We start from the raw sequence: 25,955 nt of genomic DNA on the forward strand, positions 1-25,955 counted from the left end.
ACTCCTCAAATTCTCATACTAAAGTAGAAAAGAAACAGTTTTTCTTTTCTTAACTTGAATAACTGCATTTTAAAAAGGCTCCATTTCAATGTAAATTGGCAGTCACATCTGACTCCTATATTTAGTCTTTATTTCTCCCCAGTTCTTGTCGCAAGGTCAATCAAAAACAAAGTCTTTTCAGTCTCTCCTCCTCCTTCTCCCCCACCCCCAAGGCCAACAATAGACAAACAGATTCAGTTTGTCTTCCTTCCCCTGAAACGCAGCTAACTGTCTCCAAGGGCAGTGGTTAAACAGTTGTGAACTCAGCACGCTTATGAGTTTTCTGTATACTATTGGTGCCTGTCAGAAATGGTTCATAGTCAGAAGTCTGCTTGTTTCACAGAGACGCCTTTTTCTATATGCCAAATCAATCTCTCTTTGCCTTGGTTTGTAACTATGGATGTGATCAGGACTTTTACTGGCTGGTATTCCAAATTATAAATAGTTTTCTTTCCAAAACAATAGTATACCTAGACAAACTCTTGGAAAGGGTTGTTTATGTTCCATGACTTCATTTTCAAATCCGTTATAATCTGACTGTTTACTTTTCTCCCAGACCCCCACATTTGACTAAAATTGTCAAAGTCCCAGTGACATTTCCCCAAACCTCACTCTACCTCTTTATAGGTTTTACATTTGAGACTCCCCCTTCTTCAACTTTCCTAGGCTATCTGTTTTTTATAATACTGCTCTCTTTGTCTCTGTCACTCTCTGTGTGTCTCTGTTTCTCAATTCCACTCCTTTACGTCTATTTCTTCTCCTTTGTTGAATTACCATCCTGCTCCCATCCACTAGATGAATGTCAATCAAAACTATGTCCTGAACTCTCCTCCCTTCTCACTATACTATCTTCCTTGGTGAATTCTCAGATCCCATGAGAATAATCACCTCTGTGCACATAGCTAATATAGAGGTGGAAAATTATATATTTCTGCCTTTATCTCCATCAATCTCATCATCACTGTAACTCTACATATATATTTCTAAATACGTGGATAGATAGACACCAGGTTCTACAAACTTCAAAATTCTGCTTGGTGTTGACTTTGAGAAACCTACAAGAAGTCTAAATGGAGATGTCTAGTAAATTAACTATGTATATTCATATCCAAACCTATAATTATATTGATGTCATTTATATTTATATATCTAGATTCATATTTATGTCATCCATATTCACAGATCTCATTTTATCTCTGTCTATCCATCCTCTATCTATTTATCCATCCATGTATTTATCTAGACTCATGTGTAAGTTAGATTTTAAGGAAGACTTACACAAAGTTATCAGTTTCACTCTCTCTTCCAGAATCATCAGAATCCAGTGGCAACATAAAAGTCAAGATAACTTGTGATAGCCCAGGATACAGTAGAAGACCTTTGTGTCTTTGATGTCTGAACAAGCTCTAAGTGCTCCACAGTGCTTACTTCTGCCACCTTCATGGCCCATTGGAACAAATTGTTCACATCTGCCTATTCTGGTGGGGAAGTCTTCTCATGCTTGAGGTTGACAACCCCCCCCCCCCAACTTACCAACAGGTTTGAAGCACTTCAGTTACCCTCAACCTGGTTTAGCCTGTCTGCTGAGACAGTTTACTGGGGTATGGCCACTGTGTATGCTGCAGCTTATTGAAGGAACAGGTGAAAGTTGGGTGACAGGTAGACACCAAAGGATGGATTAGCAGCTCTGAAAAGGACTCAGCAAGCCTTCTCCCCCACACAAGAGGTACTATACCCCTTTATACCCCATATACCATCCATCTCTCTCTCTCTCTCTCTCTCTCTCTCTCTCTCTCTCTCTCTCTCTCTCTCTCTCCAGTCCTTCTAGTCACTTAGGTTTATCACCTTGGAGTCATTCTAGATTCTTCTCTGCCCCACCCCCTCCAGCCTTCTATATTGTGTCCATAGTCATGTCATCAATTCTGTTACCATGACATCTTGGGCATACATTGGCTTTTCTCCATCTTTGTAGCCTTTATACATGTCATTGATTAAAAATGTTAAATAACACATGTCCCTGGGGAACTCCACTGGAGGCCACATTTCAAAGTGACATAGAAACATTAATAACTGCTGTTTGGTTCAATTATTTAAGTGGTCCTATGTCCATCAAGTTGGATTATTATCTAGGGTGCATCTCTCCATATATTTCAAAGGAACAGTATGAGAGACTTTATCAAATGCTTTATTTGGATCTTAGAAAATGTCTTCCATATTCCCTGATACATTAGTAGAGAAACTCTGTACTGAAGAAGAAAATGAGTATAGCCAAGCAGGACTTTTTCTTGATAAAGCTACGTTGGCTTTTCGTGTTCGCTACTTACTGCCTTTTGTAGATATTCACTAACTTTCACTTTAACAAAAAATATGTCCTTGACCTTTGCTGGGATTGGAAGTCAAGTCCCCTGTCCTGTGGTTTATACACTCAAGTCTCTTCCTTCTTTGAAAATTGGGATATTTACCCCTCTCCAATTTGTTGGTACCTTTCTGGTTCCCCAAGATGTTCCAAAATTACTGACAATGGCTAAACAATCACAGCTGCCAGTTCTTACAATATATTCAAATGTACATCACCTGGACCTTGTAAGCCACTCTCAGCAAGGACAGGTAAGTACTACCTTATGATCTCTCTAATCATTTTTTTTGTTTTGTCATTTCTAATCCAAAGTTATCTCTCCTTGGTCAGGAAAAAAGATTCCAGAATGAATCGAGAAGCTAGACTTTTGTTATCACCATCCAATCATCTACCCCTATTATCATTCTTATCATTCTCTCATCCTCCTCAAAGTTTGTATGCCATGATCATGGTTGGTAAATGATATTATCTTCTAGTGAGGGAGACCATACTGTGTTTCTTTCATCTGACTTTGGTAATTATTCATCCTTTCTATTCCTTGCACTTTGCAAGAATGGGAGGAACTTCAAATAGCAACATGAACTGCTTAGGCAGATATTTAAAACATTAACCACCATAATCTATCTTTGTACCTATAGTAATACATCTTTGTTGTCTTCTGATTGAGCCAAAGATATCTACAGAATTGGGTGATCATCTGTCATTTTCAGAATGAGTAGTACAATGCAATTAAGCTTCTCGAGTTTTATGTCACCAGTGAATTTATTCCAACATTAAATAAAGATGTAGATGTTGTCATAGAAACCACAAGAAGTTTCAAGATTGTTACTCCAATATAGCTTCTGGATTATAAAGGTTCTTCATCGAATCTGGGCTAACAACACGTAGGAATATATGTCTCAATTAAAAGCAATATTTTAAGAGTTAGCTAGGTTTAGGAAAATATTTTCTTCTTCTTTTTGGATCAATGTTTTTTTTTTCCTTAAGCATTTATTAAATACTTACTATGCAACAAGTATTGTGGTAGGTGATGGGGATGCAAAGATAAAAATAAAATCTTTGTCTTCCATCTATCAGTAGAAGAACAAAAAGTTGTCATCTGATACCTAAGGATTGTGACCTCACCATAATGAAGTCCATTCCTGGAGGCTTGAACCCAAAGGATCAGTTTTCACCTTGCTCCTTTGCTCATGCTGGTTTTGCTCTATATAAATCTTCTGTACCAAGTACAAGAATAGCTCATTTAAACAATCCTTCTCTTTGTCTTGAATTCTCTCTACTGAAATGCCTCCCACTCTGGTTCTTGGATTTACTCATATGAGAGCATATTTGTATTAGGGAGAACCCCTTTACATCATTTTCCCTTCTAGCTATGTATCTCCTCTGACTGCATGTGATCAGAATCTGCGAGGTCAAATATACTTTTTTGTGTTAAGACTTATAATTCATAGTTCATGTTTCCATATTGTTGTTATTTTGCAAATCAATCAACAAGCATTTATTAAGCATTTGATATATGATGAACATTATGCTAATCTCCAGGGATAAACACAAAAACTGTCTTTACCCTCCACAAGCTTATATTTGAATAGGGGAGACAACATGCACAGAAATACTTATATACATACTATAAATAAAATGGTACAATAGTAGGGGTGGATTCTATTGAAGAAATCAGGGTTTTTCCAGCTTTGTTATGATGGGGAGAAGCAAGAACAAAAGATCTCTAGGACTAATGCCCAGGGTGGATAGAAGTATAATAGGTGACACAGGGAAGGCAGAATGATGCAATTCCCACTTGGTTTTGGTTTTTCAGCCAAGGAAAATTTTCTTTGCCTTGGAAAGGACAGAACAAGAGGGGTTGATAGGGAGTTGAAATCCAAGATAAGTGAGAAGATAATAAGAGATGAGCTAGGTGCTCTTCATAAGTTCAAGTCATGAATCCAAGATGGCCTACATGCCAGGGTACTAAAAGGAAGTTGTGACTATTGAGTTCCTTTGGTAGATTGTGAAGGACAGAAGAAGTGTCAATGGACTGGAGAATAGAGGGCATTGGTTTTCAAAAGGGAAGGAGGTGAGTTTATAAGCTCTAGGTCACTGAGCTTGAGTCTTTCCTTGATAAGATTCTGAAACATATAGTGAAAGGGATGGTTGGTGAACATCTACAAATGCCATCATCTGAAAGAGCCAATTTGGCTTCAAGAACAGGTCACTTGTATTTCAGCAAAGCATTTGACAAAGTCTCATGCTGTCTTTGTGGAAAAGGAGAAAAGGAGCTTAAGTGATGATATTGTGGCACTTATTGAGGAACCAAACCTAAAGATGTCAATGTCAATTAGGAGAGAGGTCCTACTGAAGCATCTCAGGAATGACATTGGTACTGTACCATTCCATCTTTCTCAATGATGAGATGAAGCCATGGGTGTCATTCTTATTTCACTTTGAAACAAAACTGAGTGATAACTGATATATTGGGTACGAGTGTCAGGATTCTAAGATGGTCTCTGAATTACCTTTCAATTCTGAAACTATGTGACTCTAGTCATCCAACTTTTTAAGCTTGGTAGAACAGGTCAAAATAGCATTGAGCTAGTATATCTTTCAAGAACACAAAGTCATAATATCACTACTAGTCTGTATCCCAAAAGGACTTATATGTATAAAATATTTATGGAAGCTCTTTTCTGGGGTCAAAAAATTTGAAATGGAGGGGATGTCCACCAATTAGGGAATGGCTAAACAAGTTGTGGTATGTGATTATGATAGAATTCTAATGTTCTATAAGATGAGAGCAGGATGCTCTCAGAAAAAACCCAGAAAGATTTGCATTGGCTGATGCAAAGTGAAATGTACTGTGTACAAAGTAATGGCAATATTATAAGATGACCAGCTGTGAAGAACTTAGCTATTCCTAGCAATACAACAATCTAAAGACTTATGATGAAAAAATGCTATCCATTCCCAGAGAAAGAACTGATGGTATTTGAACATAGATTGAAGCACACTTTTTTAAACTTTCTTTATTTTTCTTGAGTTTTTTTGGCTATGTTTTCTTTTACAACATGACTATTATGGACATGTTTTGTATGACCACACATGTATAAGCTACATCAAATTGCTTGCCTTCTTAGTGAAGGGGGGTCAGAGGAAGGGAGAGAATTTAGACACCAAAGCTATAAAAACTAATGTTAAAAATTGTTTTTGCATTTAACTATGGAAAAATAGAATACTAAATTAAAAAAAAAAGAATACAAAGCCATTGTTGCACCTGAATGCAACAGAATATAACTGACAGGTGCATGTATGGAACCCATGATTTCATTGGCATAAATGTAACAATGACCACTCTGACTGTCATGGCCTAAAGGCCATGTAGTTTATATTTTACCCTTCCCCTAGGGTTCTCTGGTACCTTTAAAGGGATTGGGGGGGTGTCTAGACTCTCTATAAGCGGTTTTAGACCTCACTGATGTTGTTTCCTCAATTGTAGGGAATGGTCCCCTAATATTCAGTTCCACTTAACCACTAACAATTGGATTGGCTTTTACAGAGGAATATTTACTCTATAAGGTGTAATCACAGATATACTTAGTTTCCTAAAATGTGGGAGGCATAATCCTCTCTGCCCCATGTACCACCTCAGTCTCTGGGGAAGGGAAGGGGATTAGGTTTATAGATTAGCTCAGTTTTTTATAGAGCATATGGTCCTAATTCCAAGTTCAACCTTCCTTTTTGACTATCAGCCTCTTTCAGTTTCCTTGCCAGGCTGGCTGGCTACACCATCTCACCTGCAATCCTGGCTCCACTGTCACGATGCATTGAATTCCTGAGTCCAGTAGTGATCACCACTGGAACCTGAAACTTAAAAGGACAAATGAAACAGAATGAGACAAACATGTTGGCTCAATGATGTGGGACAAAAGGGGAAACTGAGGAAGGAGGTCTTTCCCCTTTCACCCAATTTATTTAATGGCATCTACACTGTCAATGAGCTGTGATCTTCACTCTCTTGATGAAATACAAAAGAGTGAGCAGGAAAAAGTAAGGGTCACAGGAAGAGTGGTTGACTCAGTACTGTAAGTTTTACAGACTAAACTTTTTCCAGTTATGCAGTCAATTAAGGGAGGTTATACCCACTGATGTTGTAGGGGATGAAGAAAGCCTCAGTCCTAGGAAATCTAGTCATGGCCAGGAAAGTCCCCTTATGGGTACTTCCATGTTAGGAGATCTGTACATTCTCCAAAGGCAAGCTCCATTATATAGAGAATTCTCTGGGGAGGGAACTTCCTTTACCAAAAGTAAGCCAGCATCTTCTTTGCAACTTAGAGAGCTGGCTAGAGCAGTGAGCTATTAAATGATTTGCCTAGGATCACACAGCCATTATGAGTCAGAGGTGAGCTTTGAATCCTGGATTGATACTTTGATTATTATTTTTCCAGCTGTGCTGTCACAGCCTGGTGGGGGGTGATTTGGTATGTCCCACAAAACCACAATGGCTAAAAATATGGTCTTGGTGAAGAATGGGAGAACCTTATTAACAATAGGGGGCAGTATAGGATCAAATTCCACTTCAAAAGCATCATCTTCAAGGAAGATGTTTATAAATATTTATAGCAGCATCTTTTTTTGTGTGTGTGGCGGTAACAAAGAATTGGAAAAAGAAAGAGGGTTCTAATCGATTGGGTATAGGGATGGGTATGGGACCTGTGTTTTCATTAGCATAAGGCATATGCAGGTGAGGAAACTCCCTCTTTCAATGCAGGTAGATGCTTTGAGAGAGTAGTTTGGGACGCTGAGAGAAAGTTGCCTCTTGTCACATAGCTAGGATATGTCAGGGCTAGGAAGTGAACCTAGCTCTCCCTAACTTTGAGGCAGGCTCTCTAACTACATGCCTTTAGCTCTACCACCTGCAATCTTCTTATGTATTGGGAATAGCTATACAGTTTATGGCATATGAATGTAATGGAGTATTATTCTACCATAAGAGGTGCTGAAAATGAGGAATTCCTAGAAACATGGAGAGATTTATATGAATCGATACAAAAGGAAATACACAGAACCAGAAAAATGATATACACAATGGCTACAACCATGGCAAAACAATGTTGGGTAATTATAATGACTAAATGGAGGTTTAGATGAAAAAATGCATTGCCTTCCCTTTAAAAAATTATTGTGAACTTACTTGTCAATAAACAAAAGGATTATAATATGCAAAAATAAGAGATTTGTATAAGGACTATGAACTTCTATAATATACTGTTTTCAGTCAAGTTGGAATCTTTTCTTGTAACAAATATATATATATTCAAGTAAAACAAATCCACACATTATAAAGGAAAAAAATATTCCCTCCTTTCTTTTTAAAAGTGGGGGGCTATAGGTATGAAATATTGGGCATACTGTCAGACATGATAGATGCATTGAATATTTTGGTCCTAACTGCTGCTTTCTGGCCTTTTCTTTTTAAATTTCTTAACAAGGATACAAAATTTATGAAGTTAATATTTAAACATTGTTAGGACATGAAGACATGTTTCATACCTGATTCAAATTCCCTGAGCAAGGAAGAGAGAAGAGTATATTGGGAAATGAATATGACATAAAAACCAAAGCTATCAATAATATTTTAAAAGAAAAAAAAAGAATAGGCTCATCAAAATTAACCTAATTTCTGTCCTCCTTCCTGATTTCCTACACCATCTCAGACTAAAATAATGAACCCTATATACCTCCCACTGCAATGCACATGCATGCGTCAATTTCATCTAGTTATTGATAACTAAGTCCAATTATTTGGTACAACTACTAAGTGAATATTCTGATTACAATATTGCTGACCTTCCCAGACATCATTGTTTCCATTATAGTTCATTTCTAATTAGTTGTTATGACAGTGGAAGCGATGTTTCGTCTTAAGGAATGATTGATTCATATCTCTCATTTCCAAGCCACTTTCTAGCTCTTTGCTTTCTGCTACTCAGGAGAGCTAATGCAAAAGGCCATCAAAGCAGGGAGCATCTTGCATTTGTATTTAGTAGATATGCCAATAATTAAAGGAGTTGCTGCCAAAAGAACTTGCAGTGATTTTATTTTTATACTCACACGAAGTAAAGAAGATTGGGGTCCAAATGGGACAGTTAAGCAGCTGTTTTCAAAATGAGAGTGTGTCATAAAAATGATTATGGCATTGGAAAAAAGCATAAACAACTTCATTCATTTGTTCCACAGATATTTGAGTGTCAGCCATGCACAAGTCGATTAGGGAGAGATGCCAAGAATGGTAAGATCTGGTTCTTTCCCTCCAAGTAATTGCAACCTTATTGGACAGATACCATTTATAAAATCATAGAATCTCAGAGACAGAAGGGATTTCAGAATTATCTGTTTCATCTATTCATCCGTTCATTCAACAAGTGTAACTTGGGTGGACCGGCCTAGAGGGATCATTCCTCAGTGCATATACAGATATTTCTTGCTTCATCCCAGTTCATGACATCAAAGAAAGCCTGAAAAACTCTACTTCTAGAGAAGTGTAAATGAGGAATTTGCACTGTGCGACAAAGAAGACTGTCTCAATTGTTTGCTCAGGTGAAAGAGACGTGTTCTTGTATTTATTTCCTTCTGGTTATGAAGTATGTGGAAAATTTTGATCAGGTCCTGAGGATCCAGTGAGGAAGGGTGCACCTGATCTCGCTCCTACCTATCTTTTATGCTTCCTGAACATGTGGTTGCTTCTTTCTCTTGTGTATCTTCCTTCGTGATCTTAATATGCTGTGATGGATGTGTTCATGTGACTTCGTGAGTGCTGAAGGGTATGGAAGTCTATCATCCATCCATATGGTAACAGTGAAAGCATCAGTGGATAGGGAGGCAGTGATGGCATTCACTGGAATGACTGTGGCTTACCACGAGGGAAGCATCTGTATCAGAAAAAAAACAGTCACCAAGAAGAGAATTGTCTTATTTATTTTGCATATGTTTTAGATTTGGTATTTGTATGCTTACAATTCCTCTTTCCACGTAGAAGTAAGCTACTTATTCCATTCCATGACTAATAGTTTGCACTGGATACTTCTTTTTTTACTCTCCCCTCCCCCACTTCAGGGAAGCCCTATGTGAGAAGATCACATTATCACTCTAACTCATGGTGGAAGTTCAATGAGCCAGTGAGGATGATAAAAGGCAGCCGCCCAGTGGTGGATCACCACCATATGGATAGATACAGATTGCCAGTTGTGGATACACCAACATCTGTATTTCCACAAGTTTTTCCTTCTAAGCTAGATAAGAATTTACTGGGTCTATACTATGTACCAAAAACAGTGTTAGGATGCTAGGGACATCAAGACCACGAGGAGCAGTACATTCTATTGGGGAGACAACCTGAGGTGGACATCACTGAAACAACTCCACAACAAAAAACCTCTTTCCAACTTTGACCCATTGCTTCTGGTTCTGCCTGCCACGGTAAAGTAGAGCAAGTCTGATCCTTATTGTACAATACAAGCCTAGGGCATGGCTCTCATGTCTCCCCTGTTTTCTGTTCTCCAAGCTAAATATCCATTGCTCCATAAAGCTATCTTCAGGTGACATCTTCGAAGGCCTTCCACATCTTGCTGCCCTCTTCTGATTTCTCTCTAGCTTATAAATATGTTTCTGAAATGGAATACCCAGAACAAAACCCAACTCTTTGGTGTGGTGTGAGTGAGGCCCAGAAATATAGCTCAAGAATGGTGGTGTGCAAGTATCATTTGTCAGTGGAGAAACACAATTGCCAGATATCTAGACCCAGCAATCTCTTTCCTGTGGAAAGCTGATAGTCAGATGGCTGGGTCCATTTATTCCACACAGCCCCTTTACCTGAAGAAAACATACTGCCCAGACAAAAAGCCTATCACCCATCAATTTTTACAAAACCAGAAAAGGGAAGAGAGGCAAGGGAAAAAGTGAAAATAGATGACCTTCCTGAAGTTGTAGCTCACCCATTTGGTCAGGAGAGTTGGCCTTCTACACATATCACAAGGAGGGTGGATGGTTTTTCCAGCAGTCTTAACAGACTATGAATGACCTCAGAGTTCAGGGACAGTCATGGCCAGCGGCCGTAACTGATGACTGAGTGTCCCTATCTGTGTTGCTTGCAAAAAGAATTTGTGTAGTATTGGATGGCATCATTCACACCATAGCCATGGGAAAGCCCAGGACCCTGAACATGCTGCCCTTCATGGTGTATTTATAAGATCTGCTCTGAAGAAGAGAGAACCATGTTTCGGTCTCCAAGCCAGTTTTTACAGACAAAATTGGAAGTGCTTTCAAGGCTGGCACCATGTAGGGAAAGGCCAACCTTTAGAGTCACAAATACATAAATTCTTAACAATTAGTACTGCCCAAGAGTAGAAGGGCTGTTTCTGGAGGTAGTGAATTCCCTGTGATGAGAGGTACTCAAGCAGTAGCTTGTCAGATACGTTGAAGAAAGTATTCTAGCATCCGTTAGAGTATTGAATTGGTGATATTTGAAGTTTCTTCCAACTTTCAGTCAGTCTGTCAGTCAACAAGCATTTATTAAGGGCTTACTGTGTGCCAAGCACTGTGCTAAGCACTGGGGATCCAAAGAAAGTGAGAACAGTCCCTGCCCTCCAGAATCTCAATTCCAATGGTAGAGACAACACAAGCATATTCAAGATGTATATAGAGCGAATAGAAGGAACTTTCAAAGAAGAACTCATGTCCAGACTAGGGTGCCATTCCCTGGGGGAGAGGGGAAGGAGGTCCTGTGGGCAGAGTCCTGAGCAGACAAGAACTCTGAGATTACTCAGTCCCTAGTTGGGGGGAGGTGATGAGTAGGCACCAAAAATAGAGTTCAAGAGTCAGAATTGGATCTGGGCAACTCTAAAGAACAAATTTATCCTTTTTACATTTGTGTTTGCCATGGCAACCTTTATACTCACATGCTGCTGGATACCTGACACAGCGGGAACCTTTTGTCTCCAGAAGGTATATCTGCAGGTGACTAGTATCCAGAGAGGGAAATGGTGGTCCTGTGCTTCTGACCTTATCTTACATTTCTATAGGACTCTATCTTTTAGATTCAAATTTAAAATCAAATGTCAACCTCCTATTTAAGAAACTCCAGTGGTTCTCTATTGCTTCCAAGATCAAATATAAACCCTCTATTCAGCTTTCAAAGCTCTTCATTATCTGATTGCCAACCCTCATTTTCCCCAGTTTTTTTACACCTTATATTCCTCACCCTCCATGTACTGTATGATACAGTGACACTGGCTTTCTTGGTATTTTTTTTCAAACAAGACACTTCATCTCCTGATTCTTACATTTCCTCTTGGTATTCCTTATTCTTAGAATGCTCTCCCTCCTCCTTTCTCCCTCCTGGCTTCCCAGGTTTTCAAATCCCAACTGCTACAAGAAGACATTCCCAGTTCTCCTCAATTCTAGTGCCTTCTCTCAGTGAATTATTTCCAATTTCTCCTGAATATGGCCTGTTTGTACATAACAGTTGGCATGTTGTCTTCCTCAATAGACTGTGAGTTCCTTCAGAGATGTGTGTCTTTTAAGACAGAGAGAAGAGAGCTCAGGTAGAGCCTTGGGGTATAGTCATACATAGGAGTTGGAGGAATATTTGATTGTCCTGTGAAGGTGACTGAGGGGTTGCTAGACAGGTAGGAGGAAGGAAACACGAATTTGCTCCTAATGAGTGCTAGGAATTATCCTAAGTGCTTTACAGATACTACCTCATTTGATCCTCAAAGACCCCTGTGAGACACACACAATTATTATCCTCATTTTAACATTGAAGAAACTGAGGTTAAGTGACTTCCAGAGTCACAGAGCAAGAAGTGCCTGAGACCACATTTGGACTCAGATTTTCCTAATCCCAGGCTCAGTACTCTATTGTGCCACCTAGCAGTCCCTGAAGAGTTCTCAGAGGAAAACCAAGGGAGAAGAGTGTCTAAAACAAAAATAAAAGCAGGGAGGGTAGAGGATTTATAAGGAGAGAGTTCTCAAGAGGGTCAACCATTACAGAGAGGTCAAGAACAATGCTTGAGAGACTCTTTAGGTTTAGTAGTAAAAAGGTTATTGGTTTTTAGCAAGTGGCGCCCCAGAAGCATAGGGTCTCTTTGGAAGGACCCTAGCAGCCAGTTAGTCCAGCCTGTACCCAAACAAGAATTTCCTGCACTGGACACCAAAGCTGAGCAGTAGCCATCCAGTCTTTGCTTGGAGAGTTACAATGACAGGAAACCTACTTTCACTCAAGGCAGCCTACTCCCTCTGTGGATATCTCTAATTCTTGGGAAGTTCCTTGAATAAAGCCCACTTCTGTCTCTTTTTAAATTCCATCCATTCTTCCTAGTTTTCCCTTCAAACATCAAGGAGCACAAGTTTATTTTTTTTTTCTACTTCAGTGCTTTAAATACCTCAAGGCAGCTGTCTCTTCTACAGGCTACACATCTCCATATCCTGCAACCTGTCCATGTATCCCATTACCTCAAGGCCCTTTACCATCCTCATTATCTTCTGGACAATCTCCAATCTATTCATGTCTTTCTTAAAACATAGTGCCCAGAACCAAACCTAATTCTCCAGGTGAGGATTGACAAGTCCAATGCCCAGTGGGCCTATGTTGCCCACTAGTGCTGGACAATCTCAGTCAATCAGTAAAGAAACATTTATTAAGCACTTGCTGTTTTCCCTGAACTGAGCTAAGCTCTGCAGATACAAAGAAAAGCAAAAGACAGTTTTCCCCTCAAAGAACTCCCAATCTAACGGAGCAATGTATCTGTTTTAAGGTGGCCTTACATAATGCTAGCTTTTCCTCAAAGCCAAAGCATATTGTGAGTTCCCATTGACTTTCCAGTTCACTAGACCCATCAGATCTTTTTAAACTTTGTTATTTTATTGCTGCCTTTTTCATATCACATTCATTTCCTGATACTGCCCCACCCTTCAATATACCTTCATAGGATAACAAAGCAAAAAAAAAGTAGACCAACAGAACAGAATTAATTCTGACAGTGTCTGCAACTTTCTGCAACGCAAATCCTTTACTTACTTACCACAAGGGGATGCATCTGTTCCATCCTACCTTCTTTCTATCTAACATTGTTGATTGCAATTAGGATAGTATCTGCAAAGAACATTTGGGCTGGAAGTCAGGAAAGCTGGGTGCCCAATGCACCTCTGACCCTTACTATGTGTGTGACCCTGGGCTGGTCACTGAACATTCTTCAGGTTCATTTTCCTCATCTGTAAAATGAGGGAATTAAGAAGTCCTCTGAGGTGCTGAACAGCTCAAGATCTCTGGGTCTGTGTCAGACTCGGAATTAATCTGCCTTCCAGAGCCAGTTTCATTTACGTTATCTTATTGTGTGTATTTTTCTCTTTCTTCTGTTTCGACTGCTCTGTATCATTTCATATGAGTCTCCTTTTTTTTCTGAATTCTTCATATTCCTTCTTTCTTATAGCAAAGTCTTGTCCCATTACCTGTATATTCCACCATTTATTCAGTCATTCCCAAATTGAGGAGTATCCTCTTCTTCCTCCCATTTGCTTACATAAAGAATGCTGCCTACCACAGGGTTGGGCAACACGTCCACTAGGGTATGTGCACAGGTAATTTTATTTTTTAAAATGTGAATATTTATTGAATCATAAAAGGCATCACTTTTGTTTGCCAAACAAAATGCACACTTACCCAGTAGTAGTAGTAGTAATAGTAGTAGTGGTGGTGGTGCTGATGGTGGTGGTGGTAGTAGTAGTAGTAGTAGTAGCAATAGTAGTTGTAGTAGTAGTAGTAGTAGTAGTAGTGGTGGTGGTGCTGGTGGTGTTGGTAGTAGTAGTAGTAGTAGTAATAACTAATAACTAATATTTATAAGGTGCTTACTATATGCAGGCACTGTGCTAAGTACTTTACAATTATTATCTTATTTGATCCTCACCACAACCCTGGAACGTGGGTGCTATTACTATTCTCATTTTGCAGATGAGGAAACTGAGTCCAACAGAGGTTAAATGGCTTTTCCAGGGTCACAAAGCTAGGCAACATCTGAGCCTACATTTAAACTTAGCTCCTACTGACTCTAGGCCTTATACTCTATCCACTGTAGCACCTAGCTTCCTCTAATTAAGTGTGCTCATAATAGTTTGACATAACTCAACATTCAATACTTGAAAAGTTAAAAGACACATTACACAATTCAATTAAAATGCAATCATGGTCCTACTCTTGGAACTCTCTACCCCATGGGAAACCTGGATTTCACCTCAGGTTTTCCCCATCTCTGATAAGCAAGCTTTTGACCCTACTTTGGCAGATTTCAAGCCTGAACATCATTCCTTCCGGGAAGGGATTGTCTTCTTTTCTTGTATTTGTAGCCAGTGTTTAGAGCAGGGTAAACATTTAATAAATGATATCTCTAGTCTCTCTGTATCTCTCACATCTATTGTTCTTTCTGTACTTAAGTACATCTGGCACACACTGTATGCCTACCTATGAGAAGTGGCTTGAGTATTTAGATATCTATAGACATTTCTTTCTGACATTGACCTCCTTGGCACAGGCGCCCTGCTGTAAAATCCAGATTAAAAACAGAACAAACCCTCCCTGCCCAAATAATTCCAGTCAGCCATACATTCCCAAGTTAGTGCTTATAAATTAGGGAAATAAAGGTCAGAATTTATCTCTATTTAATTTGTTTGATATAATTTGGTTTATTTTTACTCATGGTTTAATTGTCTCATTGTTAAAATCTTTTTGATTTGAAACTGATTGTCAAGTGAATTAATTATCTCTTCCATCTTTATTTCTTCTGCAAGTTGGGTAAACATCCTATCTCTGCCTTTATCTGATTTATTGCTGAGAAGCACAACATCAAGGACAGATCCCTGGCAACATTCCCTGGAGATCTCCATCCAAGTTGATATTGAATGCTATCTATAGTGACTCTGTGTCTGTTTATTCAACTAGTTCTAAATCCACCTAACTGTGCAATTCTCTAATCTATGTATTTTAATTAACAAGAATAGCATGAGACTTTGTCAAATGCTTTGCTAAAATTTAAGTAAACTGCAACTACATCATTTCCCTGATCTACTATCTTAGCAATCTAATCATAAAAGGAAATGAGGTTAGTTTGCATGACTTGTCCTTGATGAAGCCATGCTGGCTCTTCATGATCATTGCTTCCTTTTTCTAGGTATTCATTGCCCATCCCTTCAGTACTATGCTCTAGAATTTTGTATTGATTTAACTTAAGCTCATGCACTTGGAATCTGAAAACTTCATGATTTCCTTTCCTTTCCTTTCCTTTCCTTTCCTTTCCTTTCCTTTCCTTTCCTTTCCTTTCCTTTCCTTTCCTTTCCTTTCCTTTCCTTTCCTTTCCTTTCCTTTCCTTTCCTTTCCTTTCCTTTCCTTTCCTTTCCTTTCCTTTCCTTTCCTTTCCTTTCTTTTCTTTTCTTTTCTTTTTTTTTTTTTGCAATCAGAAAGTTATATACCCTTTTCCAATCCTGTGGCACCTCTTTTACTCTGAACAGTTTTTCAAAGATCAGCAAAAGTAACTCATCAGTCATACCTGTCTGTTCTTTCAGTAAGTGTGTTTGAGGTTTATTTAGGTCAGGTGACCTGAGCAGTTAGGTGCTCTCTTACTCTCTCCCTTCTAATAATGGGTTTCATCTTTCTATTAGCTATTTTAGTCTTCCTTTTCCAATCAAAGATTCTCCTTGGCAGACATATGAATTGAGCAGTTGTCTCTGTCACCTCCAACCATCCTCCTATCTACTATAGAAGCTGACCTTGTATTTTAGTGACTGGTTTCTAAATGGGGAAAGGCTATAAGAACAAAGATTCTCTTCAGATGATCAACCTGTATTTTTCACACAACGGTGGATGTAAAGAGAGTCCAAATCTGAGAGCCTTGGGCTCATTCTTTCAATTTATTACATGTGTTTAAGAGGAACCGCTAGGTTATAAATGGCTTACCCAGTTTAATTGAAAGTATAAGCTTCAGCTGCTGCTGAATACAACATTCCATCTGCTCATTGGCTTTTCTCTGCCCACATGGAATATGCTAGCACTGTCTCTATAGAATACATACTGGCAATGGATTGATTTCTAGGCCCTGTCCAAAGTGCTCATTAGGATCTATAAATCCTAAGTGCCTGGTTTGGACAGTCTCCACAAAGCAAAATGCATGATTTGCCTTGATCCCAAGCCTCTGGGCAGAGGTCCAGGGCTACCAAGCCATCGGTACTTCTTTCTTGCCCTATGAAAAGTTGTTATAAAGTACAAATTGAGTCTGAAATCTGAGGGGCAAGTGCCTGACTGACTTCCAGGGTACTTTAACCTGCTAAAATGTTTTAGATACCATTTATCACAGTTATAGTAACAGTAATGATAGCTCACATTTTATAAGTTGTAGGTTTTATGAAGGTCTTTGCTCACAACCACCCCTCCACATAAGTAATGAAAGGTATTGGGAGTATTGGGATCCCTGTTTTAAAGACAAATAAACTAACGCTCTAAGTAAAATGACTTTTTTCTTTGTATTGCTAGTGCCTAATACAGAAGTTGGCACATAGTAGGTGCCTAATTATTGAATTGAATTGATGAATTTAAAAATCAGTCGGAACTAAAGTGGTACCACAGCAAGGGAAGTAGACAAATGTTCAAATTTTTTTTTTTAAGGTAGAAGGTGAGGTTTATGATGGAAGGACCAGACATTCAGGGAGAGGGGTTATAAACTAAGAAGTCAGCACATATAAGAAGCATAGGTCAAAAATGGAGCCTCAAGCTCAAGAAAGACCTCAAAGCTGAAGTAGTTTGATGATCTAGGATGAATTGGTTTTTGTCCTCCTCCTGCCCTGCTTAGAGCTATCTCTTGAGCTGGACTGGAAGCAGGTGAATTATGTGGACCCTGGTGAAGACAGATGCATGTTTACAAGGGTCAGGTTCTGTCAGCAATCAGCCCTCAATCAATTGCCAGTAATTTATGAAACACCTACTATGTGCCAGGGTGTGAGGTTGTTCAGGGAAGACTGGTACCTCTGGTGTGAGCACTGCTGAGCCCTTTCAAGGCTGTTTTCCACTGGTAGTATATACTTGATCCACCTAACTCTCACCTGTGGTTCCAAGAAACTGTAGCGTGTGCAGTAGACACACCCTAGCAAAATGTTTTGGTAGACAGGCTAAACAATGTTGAGGGTAGCTAAGGGGTTGCAAACCTGTCCATGAGTTAGGGTGGGTGTCTATCCCAAGCATGTGAAGGCTTCCCCTTGGAAGTCAGGGGAAAATGAGAACAATTTCTTCTAATGGCCATGCAGGCAGTTGAAATAGGCACTATGGAGTGCTTAGAGCTTGGTTAGATGGTAAAGATGTCAAGGTCATCTACTGCATCTTGAGTCATCACTAGTCATCTTGACTCTGTCTTGCCAATGGATTGTGATGAGTCTGGAAGAGAGAGGGAGGCCCATAACCTCATTCAACTCTGCCTCAGTTCAATCCAATTCATGCATGAATCAAAAGACATAACCCATACAATTTTTCCCATTTTTACCCATCTCAGAGTCTTGTGGCAACAGGCAAGTGATGAAGCAGCAGGTGTGGATATACTGGGGCCTACAGTTGAAACTATGCACATTGGCAGACCAGGCAGTAGGGTCATCTTCTCACTGGAAGTTGCAGTGGAATTTGGCAGTCCCCTGTGTGTCTGTGCAGCCTTTTAAGGATAACACTGCTCACCTCCTGGTGTGAGGAAGGGGCTAGAAAAGGTGCCCTAAAAATTATATGCTTACCCAACCCTGGCCTTGTTACTGTGGCAGGTGGGGATCCCTCTCTGTGGTCAAAACACACGCAACTATACCAAAACTTCTGTTATCTTTCAGGTCTCCTGGATTTTGTGTTGTCTATAAGTGTCTGCACATTCCCTGGACCAATGGTGAATGGAATCATCTTTGCAGATGTTTTGATACACAACAAGAGAGGTTCTTCTTTCAGGTCTGCTGGATTTCACGTTGTCCACAAGCATGCTCCCATTACATGTACTGATGGTGAGTGGAATCATCTTTGCAAAAGTTTTTGCACTTATTTTGTTCCCTGACTATAGTTGTGAGAGAATTCAGCAAGTATCACATTCAAATAGAAGCCCTTAGTGAAACAAGGCTGGCAAATGAAGGCCAGCTTACTGAAGTTGGAGCAGAATACACATTTTTCTGGAGTGGCCACAGCGAAGTGGAGATAAGCTGGTGTAGGTCTTGCAATCAAAACTAATCTACTCAACAAGCTTGTATGCTTACCAAAAGGAATGAATGACAAGCTCATGACAATGTGATTGCTACTTGTAGGAAAATGTCATGCCACCATCATCAGTGCCTATGCTCCCACCATGGTGAACCCTGATGAGGTCAAAGAAAGATTTTATGAAGACTTGGAAACCCTTATCATCAATGTGCCAAAAGAAGACAAGCTTAAAATTCTTGGTGACTTTAATGCTAGAGTAGGCTCAGACTACTAGACATGGGAGGGAGTTCTTGGGAGGAACGGAGTTGGAAACAGCAACAGCAATGTTTACTTCTTCGGAAGACTTGTGCATTTCATGACTTTCTCATCATCAGCACTGTCTTCTGTTTGCCTAAATGCAATAAAACTTTCTGGATGCACCCTCACAGCAAACATTGTCATTTAATAGACTATGTGATTGCAAGGAGAAGAGACAGACAGGATATGAGAGTGATGAAGGTGATGCATGGTGCAGAGTGCTGGACCGATCATAGACTTATCCCCTCCAAGTTAAATATTCACATTCAACAAAAGTGGCAGCCCCAAGACAAAATGACTACCAGAAGACAATGTCAACGATTAGAGTGTTTCTCTGAGAGGGCACAGTTTGTTGCTAACTTGGAGAGAAAGTGGATCCAACACACAGCTGGCAACAGGGTAGCAGAAAAGAAAGTGGGCAGGTTTTAGAGAATTGATGTATAACACTGCATTTTTTCATCTGGGTCAGAACACTTCCAAACATCAAGATTGTTTCGACAAAAATGATGGGGAAATTCAGAAGCTGGTAAATGACAAATGAGAACTCCACAGGGTTTACCAGCAGGATAGTTCATCCTTTCCTAAGAAGGCAGCATTTAATTCCATCAAAAGTAAAGTACAAGTGAAGCTTATAGAGAAGTGCAGGAGTCTTGGCTCAGTAAGAAGGCAAATGAAAAAAAGCACTTTTATAATGCCCTGAAGGTTATTTATGGGCCAAAGACATTTGGTGCATCTCAACTACTCAGTGCTGATGGAGCCATGCTGATTAGTGCCAAGGACATGGTTCTAGAGAGATAAGATGAACACTTCCATAGTGTTTTCAACAGACCATCATCAATTAATTCTGAAGTCACTGATCATTTACCTCAGGTTGAAGTCAATCCTTCTCTAGACAAATTTCGAATGGAAAAAGTCATTTTGAATGCCAGTAGGCACTTCTTCTGTGGCAAACTACTTGGTGCTGATTCTATTCCAGCTGTGATTCACAAGGTGTGTGTGTGTGTGTGTGTGTGTGTGTGTGTGTGTGTGTGTGTGTGTGTGCGTGTGCGTGCGTGTTTGTGTGTGTGGTCAATCGTTCTTATAAAAGCTGGCCAAAATTTTCTGGGTTATATGGCAAAAGGAGATTATCCTCTAGAAGATCAAGGATGCTTCTGTTGTCCATCTCTACAAAGATAAAGAAAATAGATTGTCTTGTGACAATTACAGGGGGATCTCTCTCTTACTCACTGCTGGCAAGATTCTTGCCAGAATCCAGCTTAGGCTGATCCTTCACTGAATCATCCAGCTGAGAATGAATGTGGTTTCAGAAATGACCGAGGAATGGTACATATGGTGTTTGTGGCCTGACAATTCAAGAAGAAATTCCAGGAGCAGAACAGAGGTCTGTACACAATGTTTGTATGTCTGACTGAGGCTTTTGATACTGTCAGTCATAAAGGCTTATGAAAAATTATGTTAAATGTGATTGTCCAGGGAAGTTCATCAGTATCGTATGCCAATTTCCTGACAGCATGCATGCTTGGGTGTTGAATAATGGATGATGCCCTTGTGCTTTTCCAGTCACAAATGGAATGAAACAGAGCTCTGTGCTTGCTCCCAGGCTTTTTAGCATGATGTTTTCAGCCATGTTGTCATATGCCTGCAATGAAGATGAACACAGCATCAAGGTCAACTACTGCACTGGTGGTAAATTCTTCAACTTGATAAGGATACAAGCCAATACCAAAGTAGAGGAAGTGTTGGTGAATGTTTTTTGTTTGCAGATGATTGTGCACTCAATGCAGCCTCTGAAGTTGAGATGCAACAAAGTATGAATCGGTTTTCTGCTACTTGTGCTAATTTTGGCCTGCCAACTAACACCAAAACAAAAACAAAAACAAAAACACAGGTGCTCCATCAGCCAGCACCACACCAACAATACATGGAACCATTGGTACAGCAAATGGAAAAAGTGTTGAATGCTATGGATAAGTTCATTTATGTTGGTAGTGTACTTTCCAGGGATGCACATATTGATAATGAGGTTGACACATTCATTGCTAAAGCTAGCTCAGTGTTTGGGAGGCTCCAAAGTAAAGTGTGGAGAAGAAGAGGTATTTGTCTGACTACCGAGCTGAAAGTCTACAGAGCCACTTTGCTGACCTCATTGTTGTATGCCTGTGAAACCTGAACCCAATTGCTTCCATTTGGTTTATTTTAGGAAGATTATGAAGATTATCTGGCTGGATAACATACCAGACACTGAGGTCCTTTCTCGAACTAAACTGTTAAGCATTCAAACTTTACACGAAGAGTGCAATTCCAATGGGCTGGCCACATTGTTTGAATGCAAAACATACTCTTGCCAAAAACACTGATTTTTGGAGAACTCACATGAGGCAAGCACTCTCATAGCGATCAGAAAAAGTAATACAAGGACATTGACAAAGTCTATCTTAAGAACTTTGGAATTGATAACATGACATGGGAAATGTTGGCACAGGACCACTCACTATGGTGTGCCCTCATCAGAAATGGTGCTGTGCTCTATGAGCAAAGCAGAATGGAAATAAATCAAAAGAAATGCAACATGTGCAAATTTAGAGAATCTACCACACAGTCGCAGTCAGACACACTATAACTCGACTCTAACATAATGATGCCATTGTGGTCCTCTTCTAGAATGAAGGACAACAACCAAAAAGCCAGCAAAGATGTGCCAGACATTATTCTGAAGAGACACACAAATACATAACAGTCATAGACCTCAAGGAGCTTGTATTCCATCAAATTATAGAAAAATATTCTCTTCACCAATTTCAAGGTTTCACAAGTATAGATGTGGAAGAGATCTTGGAGGCCACTAAGTCCAACTCTGTTGTTTTATAGAAGAGAAAATGGCATCAGCAGGGAAGTGACTTTCCCTAGGTCATGTGGCTAGCATGTGGCAGACCCAGGATCTAGCTCAAGTCAAATATATTTAAACACAAAGTATAACTTGAAGGAAACAGGTAAGGCATCTCTTTCCCTGAGCTTGGAAATGTCAGGATGAACACTGAATTTAGAATCCAAAGTCATAGGTTTGAATTCAATGTCTACCACTCACTCACTATGTGCCCCTGAGCAGTTAATTTTTTTTTCCCTGAGCCTCCGTTTTGTCATCTGCAAAATGGAGTTAAAAGAATGATAACAGCTGTGGTACCTCCTTCACAGGGTGAGTGATGACCTTTCTTCATGAATTCTTAATGAAAATGACAAGACTGAATAATAAAGTCATGATTTAAAGCTCCAAACAGTTATTTGATGTAGGTCTTGTTAGTAACATTCATTGGGGTTTGGTGGTGTTCTCTTATTTAATCCTCATAAACACTTTGAGTAGTACATTATCCCTTTTTTACAGATGAGAAAAGTGAGGCTGAGTTCAAGAGACTTGCTCAGGGTTACATTGCTAGTTAACTGTATGGAGATAGGATTTGAATTCAGGTCAAACTAAGGAGAGAATAAGATCTAGGGGCAGATGGTACATAGCTAGAAATATTTGTAATGCTACCTTTAGAGGCAGCATATAGTTGGGAATTTTGGAGCTGGCTTGGATTTGAGATCAGAACCCCTGGGTTCAAATTCTGACTCTGTTAATAACAATATTCATTTACAGAAGCCACTTCAACTCCCTGTGCCTAATGTTTCTCATCTATAAAATTAGAAGGTTGGTGAGATGACTGCTTGCGTTTCCACAGTATTAGTGGAATAATTGCTGTGTTTAGAGTCAAACTCTTTTGCTTCTCTTCTACTTTCTAAAGGTGTGACCTTGGACAAGTTGATTACTATAATTTCAGATGGCCCTAGATTCCAAATCTGTAAAATGAAGGTGTTGGACTTGACTGCTGAGATCTACCGAAATTCAGAGTCAATTATCCTATGATCTGGAAAAGAATCCTGGCTCTGTTACTTACTAACTACATAACTACGGTGAGGCATGACTTCAGTTTTATATATAAAATGAAAAAATTTGGTTGAATAACTTCCCAAATCTCCTACAAGTCTCAGTGTTATGCTAACCCTAAAATCCTAGGTACCCTATAGTGAGGGTGATATTTCTAGCAGTGTCTGATTTCTTCTATAAAATGGTTTACATGTGTCATTCCATTTGAGATCCTCTCTTCTCCTTGGGTTAGACAGGGAAGGAATTGTTATTATCCCCATTTTATAAATAGAGAATCTGCAGCTCAAGAAAATTAAATGACTTGCCTGAGGTTATTTCATAAGTGAAACAGCTCCTTGGGACTGAAACTCAATGAAACTGTAGTATCTCATCTCTCTAATTGCACCACACACCTTCTATTGGACCTATGACGGCTGTCTGGTGTCTCAAGCCCAGGTACATCTGTGTAGCTTTCCAAGGCTCTTGTCAGTCTGGGTCTAGCCCACCTAGCTAAATCTCTTTCCCATTACTTTTCAACCCTCCCTCACAACTTCATGTTTTAGCCCATCTGCCTTTGTCTAAGTGAAAGATAGCGTGGACATTTCCATGGTAACCTTTCCCATCAGGACCATAAGCAGAATCACATACCTGCTCTTTAGGAGCTCAGCCCCCACTGAACTCACTATGTTTGGATCTACAACTAGCACCTCAAATGCTGAGGTCAATAATAGCAGGTGGAACTGTCCAAATGCTGAGAGGAGGAATTCCTGTTATTGGCAACACAATTTTGATGGTGCTTGGTGATCGATTTCCAGGCTATCTCAAAGAGAGCAATATTTTGAAAGAGTGTACATGACAAAATAGAGTAAGAGTCAGTTAATGTAATTAATCAGCTGTTTCACTTATGAAATAACCTCAGGCAAGTCATTTAATTTTCTTGAGCTGCAGATTCTCTATTTATAAAATGGGGATAATAACAATTCCTTCCCTGTCTAACCCAAGGAGAAGAGAGGATCTCAAATGGAATGACACATGTAAACCATTTTATAGAAGAAATCAGACACTGCTAGAGTAATTAATCAGTTAACAAGCATTTATTATGTGCTTACTATGTGTCTGGTACTGTGCTAAACACTGAGGGTGCAAAAAAAAAATTAAAAACAAATGAAGCACAAACCAACAGAAAACAGACCAAGAGGACTTCCAAAACCAGACTGCCAAATGTAATAGCCTTTGCTCTCGGTTCTCACTTTTGTGACTTCTCTGCAGGAATTGACTCTGTCAACTACTTTCTACTCCAAGATACTCTCTTCTCTCTAGGATTTTCCTGACACTGATCTCCTGGTTATCTTCCTACTTGTCAGACCAGTCTTTTTCTTTCCATATCTTCATCCAACCCTGCCTCAGTGAGTCATTGTGAGAATACCATGAGTTAAGGCATGAGACAGCTGTCCTGAGTTCTAGTCATTTGCATGAGGGGGCTTTAGCAGAGGGTGTAATGCACTAATCAATCTGAGCTGACACCCAGCTGTTTTCTTCATTCCCTCCTGGTTCTGAAATTCGCTACTTTTGGCTGTAAGGCACAGAACTGTATATTTCACGATAGAAGTACCTGGTCCAAAGCTTTTGTTTTGTTGTTGGGAAAACTGAAGTCTTACTTAGAGTCCCATTGGTAGCAAGTAGCAGAAAGGAGATTCAAACTTCGAACCTGCAGATCCAGCCTTCTTTTTGCTACCATACTACCTGACCTCCCAATTCTGATATTCTATTTTCTTCTGTACTCATCTATGGCAAAGGGAGTGCCTGTGACCTTTATGCCAGGATACAGAAAGGCTATTTTTCTCCACCCCCTAGCTGAACTCACGGCTTGTCACCCGGGAAGTTGCCACCAGTAAACCCCACAAATCAGAGGATTCTTCTTTTATTAGATGCAACATCCCACTCTTTTTCTGCTTTCATGTGCTGGGAAAGGAGGACTAAGGTACCACTTGGGGTCTACTGCAGCATTCTAAGGCCCCCAGAAGCCCTTTCAATGCTGGGCCAATGCACAGACAGAAGCAGCCAGGAAATTAATCATCCCCAAAGGCCCATGCAATGAGTGACCTTGCTATTGATTTCTAGGGAAAGGGAACATGTTATATGGCTTCTTCTAGCTCTGGTATTCTGTGTTCTATGATTTTAATATCTGAAACAATGAATAAGTAATTTTAAGTCACTCTGCTATCCATTCAATCCAAAAGTGGGCCGTCTCCCCTCTCAGGAGACTCAGTTTCCTTTTCTGTAAAATGTGTCAGTTAGATTAAATGACCACTAAGGCCTCTTTCATCTCTGAATCATGCATACTATGATCTTATATTCTTTCCTAAATTACCATTAAGGAAGTCTGTAAACAGCTAGTTATGACTGCAAAAGTAACCAGGCTAAATATTCTAATAAGTACTTTGTTACCTTCAAATAATGCATTATAAGCTTGATATACACGCACCGAATTATGGTATAATTTGTTACACATTCTCACAAAAAAGGGTCTCAAATATGTGGTTATTCTGCTCATGCTATTGTGCAGTCCCTTTTCTTTGTAAGCCTTTGCTTTCCCAACGAGCCTGAAATGTCTCTTTTGTTACTCCTGCCTTTGTGAGTAATGGTAGCTTAGGATAGAACAAGACTGCTAAGTGCTAGAATTTAATTTCATTAGAAAATTTTAACTTGCAAAGGTGGAAAAACAGCAGGCCCCCATTGGGGGAGAGCAGTGTCGAGCAAATGAAGGACTTCTCCAGAGTTGAAAGGAGCCCACTGATGAGGATTTGTCATTTGCTGTCAGAGTCAGGCCTGGCGGCTTGTGGGCCTACTTTACCAAGGGGGGCTCTTGGATACCTCTTGCTGTCTGCCGACTCCCTCAGATGTTGGTTGTCACTAGCTTCAAGACTGAAAGGAACAATGACTTTAGACCAGGATCTGCTCTTCACTGTCTTAATTCTATGCATACAATTATCTGCACGGCAGGTTTCTCTAGAGACATTATTAGCTTGCCCATCACAGAACACACAGAACAGTCAGGCACTCTGTGTCCTCATGTCCAGGATCCTTAATTCAATGGATTATAAATAACTCAC

The sequence above is a fragment of the Phascolarctos cinereus genome, unplaced genomic scaffold, assembly GCF_003287225.1.
Source record: "Phascolarctos cinereus isolate Bilbo 61053 unplaced genomic scaffold, phaCin_HiC Scaffold_2;HRSCAF=192, whole genome shotgun sequence".
Lineage (NCBI taxonomy): Eukaryota > Metazoa > Chordata > Mammalia > Diprotodontia > Phascolarctidae > Phascolarctos > Phascolarctos cinereus.